The sequence below is a fragment of the Strix uralensis genome, chromosome 13 (genome assembly GCF_047716275.1).
Source record: "Strix uralensis isolate ZFMK-TIS-50842 chromosome 13, bStrUra1, whole genome shotgun sequence".
Taxonomy (NCBI): Eukaryota; Metazoa; Chordata; class Aves; order Strigiformes; family Strigidae; genus Strix; species Strix uralensis.
The window spans coordinates 13,275,167-13,290,586 of record NC_133984.1 but is presented as its reverse complement, the minus strand read 5'-3'; the positions used below and the strand labels follow the sequence as shown (position 1 = coordinate 13,290,586).

Genomic DNA, 15,420 nt, shown 5'->3' with positions numbered 1-15,420 from the left:
CCATTATGCAAAAAGTTTCAGTGCTTGTGTGTTGTTCTTCTCTTCAATCCTAACCAGAAGGTTTCATTTTATTAGGAGAGAGAAAATTTACTTAATAAAAAAATCAGTTAACAGTCTATTCCTGAATGAGCACATAATGTAAAAATGGCTTACCCTAGTACTGCTGCTACATCTATCAGTATCACTAATTTTAGTTGAATGCAGCCCGATCATGAAACGTGGAATGAGTTTTGAGATTTCAGAGGCATTGTTGGTGGGAATTATCAGACTGTTCCACTAGCATTGTACATGGGTATCAATGAAATGGCTCTGAAGAAGGCTGACAGTCCCTGAATTCTTTATTCCAGAAAGAAGGCAGGCAAGAGAAGGGTATGGTAGGAGTATATAAAATACATAAAACTGAGGAAGTAATTCCGAAATTCCTGATTAATCTCTGCTATTTTTTGAGAGTAAGAGGTTCAGTGAAATTGAAAGACATTACAGATAATAATAGAAGGGAATGCTTCTGTACATAGCACAGTATTCTCCTGTAGAATTCATTTCAGCAAGTGTGCACTGAGGTTGAAAGCTTTGAAGGATTTCAGTAAAGGTGTCTGTTGACGTTCACGTGGGAATGAGAGCATCCTTAATTATAAGCAGTATGTTTCTGTTGTGGCCTGCAGTTCTAAGACACACACTGCATAGCACACATAAAGAGTAAATTCCCTTTTGGGCAGATTTTCTGTATTAATTTTTCTCTGTAGGTGTAAAAGCATTTTTAAAAGCACGTGGAACCGAGCAGTGTCAGAATCCTGGGCTACATGTTTGATCTTAGCAACTTTTTTTTTTCTTACCATGAGACAGTTCTGGTTTCATGTCTACTAGGTGAGGAATAAATTCTGGTTCAGCAACAGCAATATAAATCCAGATTTTTCCACTGAAGTCAACTCCTTCTGTGTATATCTACATGAATTTCTAGTCCTAGCACTAGTGGCTAGAGAGCCAATGTGTTTCTTTTACCAGATCAAAAATTGACTCAAAACAGCTTGAATCAAATAATGAACATTCTGGAAATGTGAAATATAGTAAGAGCATTCTAATGCATGTAGGATAAGTACATCTTGTCTTACACTGCTGAATTGCAAAAGTCGGAACTGTTAAAGAAGCTGATACATTCTTTGAAATGACCCCAAGTAATCCCAGAATAGCTCTCTGCCAGCACCAACCTTGTAATTTCTTGGATTTTCTTTTGTTGCCTCTCTTGCCTCACGTAGAGCGCTAGTTAAATTTAAACACTAATCGTGTCTCTGGACAATATCTCCCATTCATGAAATAGATGCGTACTCTTGTAAGTGGACTTCCACATGCTATACGTACCCTCCTGTGTTTTGTGTCTGAGGTTCTTTCTTCCCACCTCTGATTTTCTTTTAAAATGGAAATACAGCAGCTTTCGGAGCATAAGAAGGCCCTTTTTAACAGTTGCCAGACCTAAAGTTAACAGTGTCTCTCATTTCTTTCAATAGGGAAACTGCAGGAGCTGTCTCTCTTCCTGCAGAGATTGCCTGGAGGGCCAGCGAGGAGGCCTTGGAGCTGGGCTCTCCTGCAGAGAGCTGTTTCCTGGGATGGGACTACAGGAAAAGGGAGTAAACTGGTCACTACAAATTCCACTTTTCCATCTTTTTATCTTGCTTCTACGATTGCATCAATACGTTAGGACACAGAACAGGGTTAACGTTTTGGCTTATTTTAGACAGAAGAAGCTTGTTAAATCACAGCCAGTCTCCAGTGTAAGGTGCTGTGTGCTGATTGCACTGGCCTGACAGGAGTCCAGATTTCAGAAGGTGCAAAGAGGGCTGAAACCACCTGAATTCTCTTAGGTTTCTTGTTTTCTAGTCGCTTGCATCATTTCTTTTGAATCCTGAACTAGCTGTTCCTGCTAGCCACTCCTGCCCACGGTAATCTGTGCACCACCTTCCCAACCCATTCTTTCTCCCTATACTTCGGAGACAGTCTGCAGCCACAAACCCTGTGTTTTTTGCTTTCCTGTGCATCTGTCTCTGTTTTCTCTTCCCATGCCAAGAGATCTGTATACTTCCTCTTCTCCCTTAACTCTCATTCCTACTAAGTCAGTGTCCCTTACTCTTCTGTGGTGGGCTTCTGAGTGCCCTGCACTGTACCCTGCCACTTTCCTGATTTCTGCCAGAGGCGATATGGTTCTGTACATTTATGCTTGAAGGCAGACATACAAACAGGAAAGCATCATCCGTTTGAGTGCAAAACCTCATATCACTTGACTGATTATCATCCCTTAGATTTCCTCGAGCTTTTTGCTTAAGCTCTGCTTTTCAGTTGGAATTGTTTGGCGACAATTTGCCAAACATGTAACACTGTCAGCCGTGTACATCTGGGGGTTTTTTAGTCTTTCCCTCAAAGGTATTAGTGCTTTTAGTCCTGAAGTGTGGAACTAAATGCTGATGGAGTGATGAAATTTGTCACCATTAGTAGGCTTTTTTCCCTCTCTATTAAAATTCACCCAAGTTTGGCCAAGTTATAAGTGTAGTACAGATTATGAGTTGCTCAGAGAAGTTAACATTAGCCTGTGAGGATAAACATATTAGTCTGCATGCCATAATCTATGCTTGCCATAATCATGGCAAACAGAGACTCCTTCAGAGAGCAGTTGAAGGAAGAGCCTGAATTTTGGTATTGAGAGATCTTACCTCTGGGCAGTATGAGGAAGGTCAGGAAACTAGGTTTTCTATAGCGATGTGGACAGCCTACCCTTAAGCCTAAGCACCTACAGATTTCATCTCCACAGACCATGTGGTGACCTGGATCAGAAGAGGTCTTTTAGGAATTGTAACTCTGGATTTTGGCAGGCTGAGTTGTACTTGGAGGTAAAGTGAAGGTAGCCCAGGACTGATCAGCAAGGACACTGGGAGTGGGAGGGAAGAAACACTGTGTTCAGTTAAGGATTTTGTAAAGGGTGTTTAGGGTGGAGAGCCAGTACATACAGGGAAAGTGGAAAAGATGTACTTTATCAGGGGAGCACATCGTTTAGGGAATATGCTTCTCCAAGATGGGAGAGGAACTGGTTGGGGAAGATCTAGGAGGAAAGCAGCTGGGTCCAGGAGCTGATGTGGGAGCGACTGCAGAGACTGGAACAGGAACGTGGACACTGATAGTGTCTGGTGAGAGGAAAATGGGAAAATAGGATGAAGAATCAGATGTGAAGACAGGACTGGAACAGAGACAGTTTGGCAATGATGGTAAAGAAGGGGACCTGAAGGAAATAGACAATGGGCTCTGAACACATGCCCCTCCACAACCTGGCGTGGAACCAGCGGCTCCTCGCTAAAACAACTCCCAACTAAAACAAGTGATGCCCACTGACAAAGAGTCTTATCCCTTCTTGCACTTGTCCACATAAAGCTTACCAGATTAGTAATAAACTGGAAGCCCTGGCACGCAATGTTGCGAAAAAGTCTTTGACTCTTCTACACAGCTTCAGTGGTTGCAGAAGTTTGGAAATATATTCTGAACAATGACTTAAAGTGCAGGAAATAAAGGCGGTAGTCTCTACAGGGTAGTTGACATGCAAGAATATGTCTGTCATTGGTTTTGATGGAAGGAGAGTAGTGAGTCCCCTTATTCAGGTAACTGTAGGTGCTTCTCCCTCTCTTCCCCCTGTCTTTCTGGTCTGGCACCTGAGTCTTTTGGGTCTGTGGATCTGGGTGCATTTGCACTGCTTATTCTGTGTATAACCACATCACTAGGTCTCATTGTTAATTCAGCCTTGGAAAACTTGATTTAATTTCTGCCTTTACTACTGAGATTCTAATGCCAAGATGCTGCAAATGAAACCTTTTTTGAAGTGTTCATTAACGGAATGTTCCTCATTTTCTGGATACTCAATTTGAGGCGATAACTGATCTGCAACAGCACCATATACTTAGTGCTGCTGCTGGACCTGAGTTTTCAGCATTTAAAGCACCATATAATGCTAAGCACTCTACAAAAAGCATGCTCTCATTTTTTAAATTAGATACCCCAAATTAATGAATGCTTTTACAACACAGAAACTTTCTAATAATTTTTTCAGCAGTCAGTCTAGGTAAAATGGAAGTGTTGGGACAGTAAGTTCATCAAAAATGTGTTAGTAATGTGAACCCTAGAAATAAATCCCATGAATAAATTAATCATATGCACTTAGAGTAGAGTATGCGTTTGGTGAAGTGGGTTAAACTAAGCAGAGTTGAAATGATCTTGTTCTGTAATAAAGCATTCAATCAGGGAGTTGTTCAACTGTTTCTGAGTAACCCCCTGTGGAGGCAAGCCATCAGAAATGGGCTGCACACTAAATAACAAGAAGAAAACAAATATTGAATAGCTGCTCATTAACTGAGAATCATCCACCCTCTACACTGAATGAGGCAAGGGTCCTGCAGAAAAAATTATATGTGATTGTATAATTTAAAGCAGTAGCATCCTGCATAACACAAGAGATTCAATTTAAGATTGCACAGGTGATCTTAATTTTGGAATTGCTTAACTTTTGAATATTTGACTTAGCATTTTCGATAATGTTCTTTTAACTTAGAATATTGTGTGTAATATATATAAATGTTGTTTTTAAATAAAACTGGTTTGTCTCCAAGTCATGTCATTTTCACACTGCCTGCTGTCACCGTTTCTGAAGGAGAAGCAGCTGGTGTGCTAAAAGAAGTTATGGACTTTGAAATCCTGCAAGGTTAGGAACTGAGTGGTTGGAGGCAGATATTTACACAAATGTCATCTTTTTTGGCCTGCTAGATTCCTCCCACTGTTTTCACCACTGTATTTTGTGGAACAAAGTGTAAACATTTGCTTTGAGGTGTTTTGTGGCTCTAGGCTGTGAGTGATCCTAACAGTGACTTCATGGGGTTCCATGGTTGTGGTTTCTCAGTGGCTTCTCTATCTGGTATTCTCACTTCATAAATAGAAAGTTGAGGTTCTTCATAATTGCCAGCTGCAAGCTCAGCGTGGGATCTGAGAGTCAAACCTGAGCTCTGCTGGCTCAAACGTTACCAGCGGGAGAGATGCTGTGATCAGAATTTGGTTAACTAATCTGTTCATCATGTTTGGGCCAGAACAGAATCCAGCTCCCACTCTGATAGCTGTGTAGGCTCTGCCATGCTAAATAAAGACAAAATACCAAAAATGGGTGATAATCATTAAAGTGAGCAGGTGCATGTTTGACTACAGGGAACAGGTCTAGTAAATAGGAGCTTGTGGGTTTTACTTATTTCCTCTGAAGCAAATGAAATTTTGAGACATCTCTTTAGTTAAGGAAATTGTAATCTGCCAGTAATTCTGTTCCGCTTATTCATAGTTACATAGAGCGTAAATGAAAACTGATCAGTTTTTCTTAATTGCATAATCTTGTCACAAAAGAAAGGGCAATGTTTAACTCCTTGAGAAAGACGAGTAGATATAACACTGTAGTAAGGCATAAAACTAAATGACTAAAAGTTTAGGGTTTTTTATGAATCTCCCATTGATGGGTGATCAGTGGTCAAAGAGCTCACCCAGGGTTGCTCCTGGCAGTGTAATACAAGTTGATCAGGAGTGGGAAGAGCTAGGAGGAATGTTTTGCCCAGTACACAGCACTGTCTACCTGGCTAAATTTGTTGGGTTGAAGGTTTATCTTCCTCTAGTATGGTTTCTATCATCCATGATAACATATCCTGGAAACATAACCAGCTTTAGAGTGGTCAGGATTATGGTGATATTGAGACAACCTCTGGTAGAACGGGATGAGAACTGAGTGATCATTACACAACTTGGTCCGTTATGTGTAACAAATACTATGAACATATGCTATCTAAGGTGTTCTTTGAGCAGTGTAGGATGTTTGCCCTTGGAACTGGGATTCTGGAAGTCAATACTTGATTTTTGCAGAAGACTCAGTACTCTGTTCATACGCTGGGACAGGAATTGTAGCAGGAGGGAAGAGAAAATATAGCCAGAGAGATGAGTTTTGGAAACTCACAAATTGCTTGTGCTACCTTGCTATGATATATGCACATATATATCAAAAAATAATTTTTCCCTGTTTTGCCTTATTTCTAGGCACAAGTAGATTTAATGTTGATTTTGACCACTGTAGAAGAGGTATTGGCTTAGGGCTCCAAATGGGACTTTAGAAACAGATTTCAAGAACACAATGAGATTATCCTGCTGTTTTATCAGGTTCTGTTAGCAGTGCTGTATTTGTACTCAAGGTCATGTAAGCCACAATATAATCTTACTCCACATTTCTGTGGGTAGTTTTTAAGACAAGGTGTGCATTTTCATCCCCTACTCATGTGAGTCATCAGGTGTATTGCAAATGAGCTTACACTGATTTAGTTCTCTTAGTCAAAAAACTCTTTGCTGTAAGAGGAGGTTGCTGTAAGGAGACTGTTACTGTTTCTTTGCTCTATCCAGCCTCTTTTTTTCATGAAACATTTTCTCTGAGCCTTTCTGAAATTGGATTTGAATTGGCCAATGGCCTCAGAAGTTATTATCAGCAGGACATTCTAGATGGACATACACAGATGACCACCTAAGGAAACAGAACTACAAATACAAAATGTTTGGACTAAGTTTGGGTATTCGTAAGAGAGTGACGGGAGGACATCTAAATCCTGCATTCCAGTTTGAGCTCCACTCTGAATCTACATGCTCTTTCTGCTGTGTGATAAATGAACACAGTTAAAGTAGAATTTCTGGCCAGTTGCCTTCAGGTCTGCTACATGGTGTGTAGTGATCTGCAGCAGTAAATTTCCAGTTTTCCTTCCACAGCAGTACCTATCACCCTAGGAAACATAGCAAGTGTGACAAGTTTTTGATCCATTTCTGGTTTGGTTTTTGTTTTGTTTTGTTTTTCCCCCAACAGTTGGTCTAAAACTTCTGTGTTGCTGTTTAGATATGGAGCTTTAATGGATTTTTTTTCCCATGTGCTAGATGAATGTATCTTATATCTGCATAAGCCTTTATGTGGTTGCCTGTGTCTCAGTCTGTGTATTCACTATTCTGTTTCCTCATTCTTGGGGTGAAAAAAGTAACTTCACGCTGTACTAGTGGTGTTAACTTGTGAAAAGTTTTGTTGGCTCATTTGTGCATCTATCACTTGTTACATTTCACAGACCCTAGCATTTCTCCCCCTTTCAGTTTTATTCTGAAAAGCTTTGTTCCTACTGATCCACACACCAGATGCTACTGTATTTTCTGGATGCCTGAACTCTCCACTCAAAACCTGTCAATGTCTTTTGTATAGCTATTTCGTGTAGCTAACTTGAAAGTGGTATTTGTGTACTGTGTCACTCCATGGTAGGATTTTTTTTATTCTTTTAATTTCGCCAGTAGAAACTCTACACAGTTGAATTTGTGCTGAAAAAATAGTGGTTTTGCTGATGTAGCTAAAGTCAGGTCTGCACAGTAGATTTTTGATAACTATGTCATTCAAGAACAGGAAATGATGTACAATGCCAAAGCCCGAGTGTCAGCAGATCTTGTCTTTTTGTGGTGCGTGTTTTCCTCAAGCAGATAGTTTTATTATATTTGTACAAATGCAGCTTTACTGGTGCAGTTTCATTTGCCTTGGAGCTCTTTGCCAGCAAGGGAGACTGTAATCCTATCTCAGCAAAGTGGTGCTAGTACAGGGCTGACCTTATGAGGATTCCCTAGTGTATGCATTTTTAAAGCTGAAAAATGAATCTATACTTGAGAATTTTGCTAACTTTAATATCACCAAGCTGCACAGTTGTACTAAAAGTAGAATTAGTACCAGCAAAAGGAGCCTTTGGATGGCTGGGAAATTGGGTTAAGATTACTACAAGAGGACACAATTGGCTGGTATAAGTGTCACCTCCCTGAAAGGGTGTGGGGTATAACTAATAGATAGCTGTTGATATGTAGTATATTACAGTATTATTAATTATTACTTCTACTGATAATAATAATTCAAAAATAATGTAATAAGCTGTAGCTAAGACTGGGGTAAAGCCTTTCCAAAGGCTTTATCTATTAAATGTCAGGAGAATGCATCTGGAGCAGACAAGTCTGGATACCTACTTTTTCTGAATATTTTTGAAATAATAAGTGACACTGAGAAATTTTATATAAAACTGCAGTGTGTTGGGATGCAGATCCAGTGCTTCACAAGGAAAGCTCCAGCAAACAAAAGTTCATGGTTTAAAAGAATCCTGTCAAAATGCCACTTCTCCGAAGGCTTTTTTTCCAACCTTCTGTTGTACTGGTTTTAAGTTTTATTAGAAACTAAGGCAGGCTTCATCATGACAAAGCCTCTTAAGCTGGTATTTCACATGCACAGTTCATGTCTCAACATCTGCTGAACACCCAAAATAAATGATCTAGAAGTACACCTCTTTGAACCTGAATCAGCAGGCTTTCTGAGCAGGTCGGTTTCGCTTCATATTTCTCAGCAGCAAGAGGTACAAGCTTTTAAGTGATTTAAACTACTGCTTCCTACTGTCCCCCTCAAAATTAAATCACTTGGCACAGTAATTGGCATGTCCTCATTGCCTGGAGCCTTTTAATGATGTCCAAACAAATTAACTATTAAACAAGTTATGAAGCAGCTCAGTGGGAACTGACTTGTGGAAGCAGAGGATCAAAGCACAAAAGTGCTAATAACTTCTGATAATTTTTAAAGGGAGAGAATTAAATTGTGGAAAGAGCAGCTCTGTCATATTCTGATTATTTAAAGAGAATCATGGTTGGGATGTATACCTGTTTGTATTTTGACTGGAGGAAACTAGTGAGAAAGCCTCAAACTAGCTTGGGTGATTTAAGGAAGTTCCTGTCCAAAAATGAGAGAAGAACCAGATAGGATGGATCTGTTGTCTGGGCATGAGTTGTATCTGCATAGCTCACTAGGAGACAGCAAAATGTGTTACTGCTTTCTTCCACTCCTGCTTGCCCTTGAGATGCAGCACCAGGGGAGTGAGTGGGAATCCAGCCCTTTCCAGAAGAGCAGTTGAACCTGGGCAAAGCCATCCCGAACACCGTGCTTACCTGGCTGCAAGTGACGACTCCATTTGACCTGAAGAACCTGCATCCTAATATGTGCAAAATGAGAATCCAGCTGGTCCCTTTCTGTCGTACACATTTAGAAAGGACCATCCTTTTGTTTCCATGCTCAGTAAATTTGATACAATGCTCAAAGCACAAGAAATGCAAAACCTTCCTTTCCCTCCCCTTCCTCTTCAAAGTTGTCTCAGAAACTGGTGTGACTTTTCCTTTCCTGCCTTCGTTCCTCTCCATCTGCTTCCTTGTCTTTGCTCCCTCTAGTGTTCCCAGGTAGGTGCTGTCTTGCTCTCCTGCTCTAGGCAGGGAGATTATGAAACTATTGGGTTTGTTTTCCCTGCGTTTCGCATAATGTGGGAATGACATCAGCCCACCTGTCATACCCTTCAAAGGGTCTCTGCTGTGTCTCTGCAACCTTACCTCATCGCCTTATATTGCCATAGCAGCACGCTAGCACCAGCCTTTCAGAAACCTTGAGGCCAACTTAAAATTCATGAGATTTAAAAAAAAACACCTGTATCTTTTTGATGATTTCCAAGCCTTTAATTCATTCTGAGTTTATGGGTTTGGGATTTCTTTTACAACCCTTAAAATTTCTTTCTAATTCAGGGAGCTGGGAATTTAGGAATAATGTGGAATATGACACTCAGGATTAGAGCCACAAGTTTTGGTAACACCGCAACACCATCCATTGCACCTAGGTATTGTGCTAGTTCACTTTTGACTCTTAGATTTACTATGGCTACAAATCTTTCTTAGCCATGAGATGTACTGTCCTGCTTATTAGTTGAAAATCAGAAAGCATGAAAGGGGACAGGAGATGTGTGTATCACTGGATCACTGCTGCAGAGAGAATGTGTAATTAAAAATGGGGACTTCTCTTTGCACCACATAAGTTTCAGTAAGAACTCTGTAAAGAATCTAACTGTTCAATGTGCACTAAAACTGTGTGTTACTTTCATATATATTCCATTTACGTGAGAGTATCTGTGTACTTGTATGTGCACATACATATTTCAAAGATGAGAAAATACTTTGAAGCCTCCCTTTTTAACTAGGAATCCAGATCTAGACTGTAGAGACTAGTCTTTCAAGTTTTGGAATTACTTGTTGGTATTTAACGAATAAGTTCGGAAGGTTTCAAACAGCCCTCTTAAAAGCCACACACAGTCTTCCCTCATCACTGAAGATGAACTGACATTTCTTATGTTAGGAAAGAAGACTACAGCTAAATAAGAGCAAAACTGGACTTCCCACTTTAGCTTGAGGAATGATCCATTTGTTATCTAAACTATGTAAGATTAGCAAGGCAAAGAAGAGGGCCTGAATTACTGTAATGTGCATGTTTTCTATGAATAACTGGTACAATAGAGGTGGGTGAGTTAGATTAAATACACAGTTTCCTCACTAGTAATAAATTTAGTAAAAAAAATAAAGGAGATAGTCATACTACAACAATTTGAAAATCAGTCCAACAGAAAACTGTCAGATGACATGATATTAACTCTCTATGGACCATTCAGCACCCTGATGTTGAAACCTGACATGATCTTTGGTTGGGATTCAGATTTATAATGATGAGGAGAAATTCCACCCACACCCCCCCCCCTTGCAGCTGATGCTGGGCAGATGTGGAGTTGGTTGGCTAGAGACAAGGAGTCCTCTGCTTTTGCAGGAACAGTGAAGCAGAAGAGTTTCCTTCACAGATGCCCATTTGCACATTACATGGAGGGATGCTATCTCCAAGACACAGGAATGTCTTCCACAAGTTCCCAGGAGTGCGTGAGTGGGTGAGTGACAGCTGAACACCGAGTCCATGGTGAGCCGCAGATCTGCTAATTACCACCTTCCTCCACTCACCCTTCCAACAAGCAACTTCCTGAAATCTGTTTCAGAGAGTTTCGTATTTTTGTCACTCTGCATTAGGCTACAGTGCAGCGCAGCTTGTCACTTTTGTCTTACATGTGATCGTGCTGTCTGGAATCGGACCCAACGTCATGAAAAATGACGTGGTTACAGTGGGATTTAACTCATCAGGTTTCTTTCAGCACATCTTTCACGTTGTATTATCAGTCTGTTGCAGACCTGGGTGCCTGTTGCATTGCAGGGGAGTAGAGCAAGTGATAGAATACCCCACCTAGACCAAAACGTTCATTCTCCAGAAATATTTGGACCTGTTGCTTCCAGCTCAATGGAGTGATGTTACTTGGTGGTAGACACTTCCTCACACACGTTAAAAAAGTAGAAAACCAACGCTTTTTCGAAAAGCCCAAAATATTACCATATAGCATATGGCACCCAAATAAACTTGCAACATCCGCTTATGTCTGTCTTCGTGTGGTATGCTGAAGGTGTTGCTTTGGGATTTTTAGTGTAGAAATGGAGTTGCTACAGGGCAAGGAAAGTGTTTTATGCCATGTTATCTGTGAAGAAGACGAAAGCAGATACTCTGTTAACTCCTTAAGGACTGTATTGCATGAGTACCCTGTGAGTAAGAGGACTGGATATGGTGATCTGTAGGGAGACTTGATTCCTAATTACCTGTGTCAGATAATGCAGCCCACTCTTGGTGACACTGGTTTTTGGGGTGTCTCTAGGGTAAGCTGAAGACTGAACACATTGCTGAAGGCCAGATGGTGCTAGAAACCTTCTCCTGTCACAGCTTACTCAAACACCACCAGTGGTCCACAGCCCCTTCTATATCCAGGCCTGAGGAGCTCAGGAAAGAGGGCAGCTGGGTACAAGCTGCTATGAATTTCTTCAATGTCAGCAAATGCATAAAGAAAAATTCCAGGGCTTCATTCTCCTTTCACAAGGTTTTTACAACAGTGCATATCCAACAGAGTTCCTTCTAATGTATACAGCTAAAATGAGAGGAAAACCAAACTTTTCATATCTATGTGCTGAAATTACCTGACTAGTTATGTAGATGTAAAACTACCCCAGTATATTTGGGCACTGAAATTCTGTAGCATGTGTAAATTGTGTGACATTGCTGAAGACACCATTTGCCTTTCCAGTGAAACTCTTTTACCAATAGAGTGAATGTATGATATTTTGGGCATCTGGGAGCCTGTTCTGGAAAAGCAGACAGTCCAGATTGCACTGAGGACAATGTCTATTACAGGCCTGATTGTGCAGCACGCGTAGTTTTGTGCTTGAAGTGAAACAACTAGCATTTTGCCGATAATAGTCAGTGACCTCTCTGCTTCCTAACAGCTGGCTTACAAAAAGAAGCACATGGTGAAATGGCACCTGCTGAAGCCTGAAGTATGGAATGACAGTTGTAATCCAGGAATGTCTCATTATCTGATCAGCACTAATACATATTTTCCTCTCATTGCTGCACCCTTGAAGAACATGGCTGAATACAAGGTGCTTTAAGAGTTCAGGGGGGCCATTTTCAACAACGTTAATGCTGCCAGCAAATTGACATTATTAAGATATGATTGCAGAATCCTGGCAACAGGAATGAAAGGCAGCAGAAATGCTGCTCCTTTTGTTCCACCCAAATGATACCAATCACTGGCCATGTTAATGACACCTTCATTAAAACGTGCCAATAGAAAATCACTGTCTTTTTTTGGCATATGCGTTCCTAGATCACTTTTTTCAATGTGACCATAGGGGGTTGACACAAATTACTGTGCTGCCAGCACAGCTGTCCTGCATAATTTGTTGTTGCATAAAGTTAGAATTAATGATTTTAACAAGTATCAAGGCAGGGATATTAGGAATGCGCACTGCAGAGCTTCTGGCTCTCTAATAAGACCCATCTGTTATAAACCATATACAGTGTAGCATCAGTGCTAAACAATGGGCAGCTTGACCACCTTATGTAAAGAAGATCTTAGTGGGATCAAACCTGCTTCAACAACTGGTGGAGGGCTTTGTGGCTTGGGCGTGGCACTCACTATGTCAGGACGTGCTCATCCATCTCAGAAGAGGATGGCGCTGGGCAAGGAGTTGAAGCTGGCGTTGTGGTGCATCCAAAGTTGGGCAGAATGGCACTTGCTGTCTTGGTGATGCCACCTGTGAGAAAAGGTGTATCCTGGTTCCCTTATTGCAGCTGAAGGATGCTAGGAGCATGTAGAAAGAATAAGCCTGAACCAGTATAACTGCAACTCTTAACTGGAAGCTGCGAGTAAACCAGTATGATGGCAGCCAGTGGATCCATAAACCAATCAGTCTCATCTAGAAAAGAGAACGCTTACTGTGTCCCTTTATTCACTGATTCCTTGAAAAATATTTTCATTGCTCACTGAGATGAGAGATGAATATTCTAGGGCTCTGGGAAAGTTTAGGATCACATCCAAAATAAGCAGGTCAGGTCTACTGATGCACAGCTTGCACTCTGGAAAACCTATAGAAGGTTGCAGGGAAGTGTAGAAACAGTAGCTAAACCAATATTTACATTTTCCACTCACTTCTGATTAATGGAAGTAACAGAAGAAGAAAGAGGATGGGAAGCTGTATGAGGTCAAATTTTTTGTTCACTTGGTGCTTCCTTGTATCACAGGTCCTGCCAAGTACTAGCTCTTCACAGAGAAAGGGAAATCAGACATGTTTAAAATATTTTTTTTCTTCTTTAAACAGAAGAAAATAACAGTCCTAGAAATTTGACTTTATTTTGCTACATCTGAACTTTACTAAACCACAGAGAAATAGTAGAAGAAGCTTTATTGATTTGGAATTTAGGCCAAAGCTCAATGAGTCATGACTCAGAAGACCTAAGGGAAGGGGAAAAGGCAGCGAATGGAGAGGAATAGGTTACTTATGTTCAAGGTCAAGTTATGGAATTTGCAGAACTTGTGTCTTCCGTCCTCAAGATAGCTGAGCACAATATTCTCATTTTTGTAAAGAGTTTTGTTGTTGCTGTTGCCAATTAATCTTGGAGTTTGGTCTCAAGAGGTGCTGAGCACTGCTTGCTGTAGCTGGTAGAAATTCTGAATGCTGATAGTTCACAAGATCGATACTTTTGCTCTCCAGGGCCTTTAAGTCTGATCCCATATGGAAAGCATTTTTCTTTAGTCATGCATTAGCAAATTATTGCTCAGTGGAAAGAGGAGAGTAGTTTAAGCTTGTGAAAGGTGTTCCAAAAGTCCTAAGAAAAGTAAGTAATTCCAGTGAGTCTCATTGCAAACTGCCATTAGCAGGATTACATCTTTATATCCACAGAGCAAATAAGTAGAACTGAAAGCAACAGTTTCAGACGAAGGAGAATCACTCCCTGAACTGCTTTAGATGTTAGCAACAGCAAGACACAAACAATGCAGACACATTGAGAGGTAAGTTAAAAGTCTTTTGGTTCATCTTCAGGCACTTTGTTGTAGGGGAAACAAGCATGGTATCAAAATGTGCCTTTTATACAGAGCTTGTTTACTCAAGCAGCACAAACCAGGAACCCAGCTTGATAGCATAAGATGTGCAGAACATTGTCATTTTTGATCTGTTTGCTTTTATCTGAGACATTAACATCGTATTCTCTGGTTCTTCCAATCTCTGTAAAGCAATTTTGCAGTCACTGCATTAAAGAGGGCTTTCTGCTGGTGCAGTGAAGCCTGCGACTTAGTCCTACTGCTGCACTGACAGGTGCAGATCTCTAGTTGTTCTGTAGTACCAGACCTTGTTTCCTTACAATCAACAGAGAAAGGCAGAAAGCACACCCAAGGAAGGCAGTTATAATAAGCAATCCAAAAAGATCTGCTACCTCTCTTCTTTGTTACATAGTCTGAAGCAGTTTTGTTCTCTTTTAATGTAGGGGCCACTTAAGTCTGCAGATAGGTGGTTTGAATTCAGCTTAATGGCAGTAAAACTTTTAGCAGAGACTGAGCCATTTCCAGGAGATATGATCCTCAGTGCACCAGATATGAAAGGGTGCTCTGGTGTGTTTAGGGCAGGAGAGAGGAAAAATAATGAAAGTGTCCAAGGCAACAGGTGTCTTCCTATGCAGCTGTAGGAACAGCTGAGGAAGGAGCCCTTGGCCTGATGAGAAATCCTACTGGAAATTTTGCCAGTGGTGGTACACCCCAACTTCCCAGTGGGAGATTTTCTGCTGATTATATTGCTTTGGTGGCTTGAGGACCATTCACTACATCCTCTTGGCTTTACAAACAGCAGCTATCTGCCCTCTACAGAAACAATGTTAAATGGTAGCACATGTGGCAAGGTCAAATTTGGTTGTTGGTCAGTGTTACTGACACCTTCCATGCTTAGAGACACACTATAGTATCAGACTATTAACTGATGCTCATTAAGATTATCTGGTTTGCGCTTCCTCTTAACTTTGCTATTTCCTGGTTCGTGGGAAAAGCTCCTAATACCAGCACCAATATCGTGCTCGTTCACAGATGGTTGCCGAGAGGAGAC

At 40.8% G+C, this 15,420-nt stretch overlaps 1 protein-coding gene across 1 annotated transcript in view; it reads left to right on the top strand.

Annotated features, from left to right (window-relative positions):
• The window catches only part of C13H8orf48 (chromosome 13 C8orf48 homolog), a 40,731-nt gene extending 36,234 nt beyond the window's left edge, over nucleotides 1-4,497 (top strand). Inside the window, exon 10 of the mRNA XM_074882347.1 lies at nucleotides 1,503-4,497. The gene's annotated coding sequence lies outside the window, so the exon portion shown is untranslated. The remainder of the gene's footprint in view (nucleotides 1-1,502) is intronic.
• Nucleotides 4,498-15,420: the final 10,923 nt, after the last annotated feature.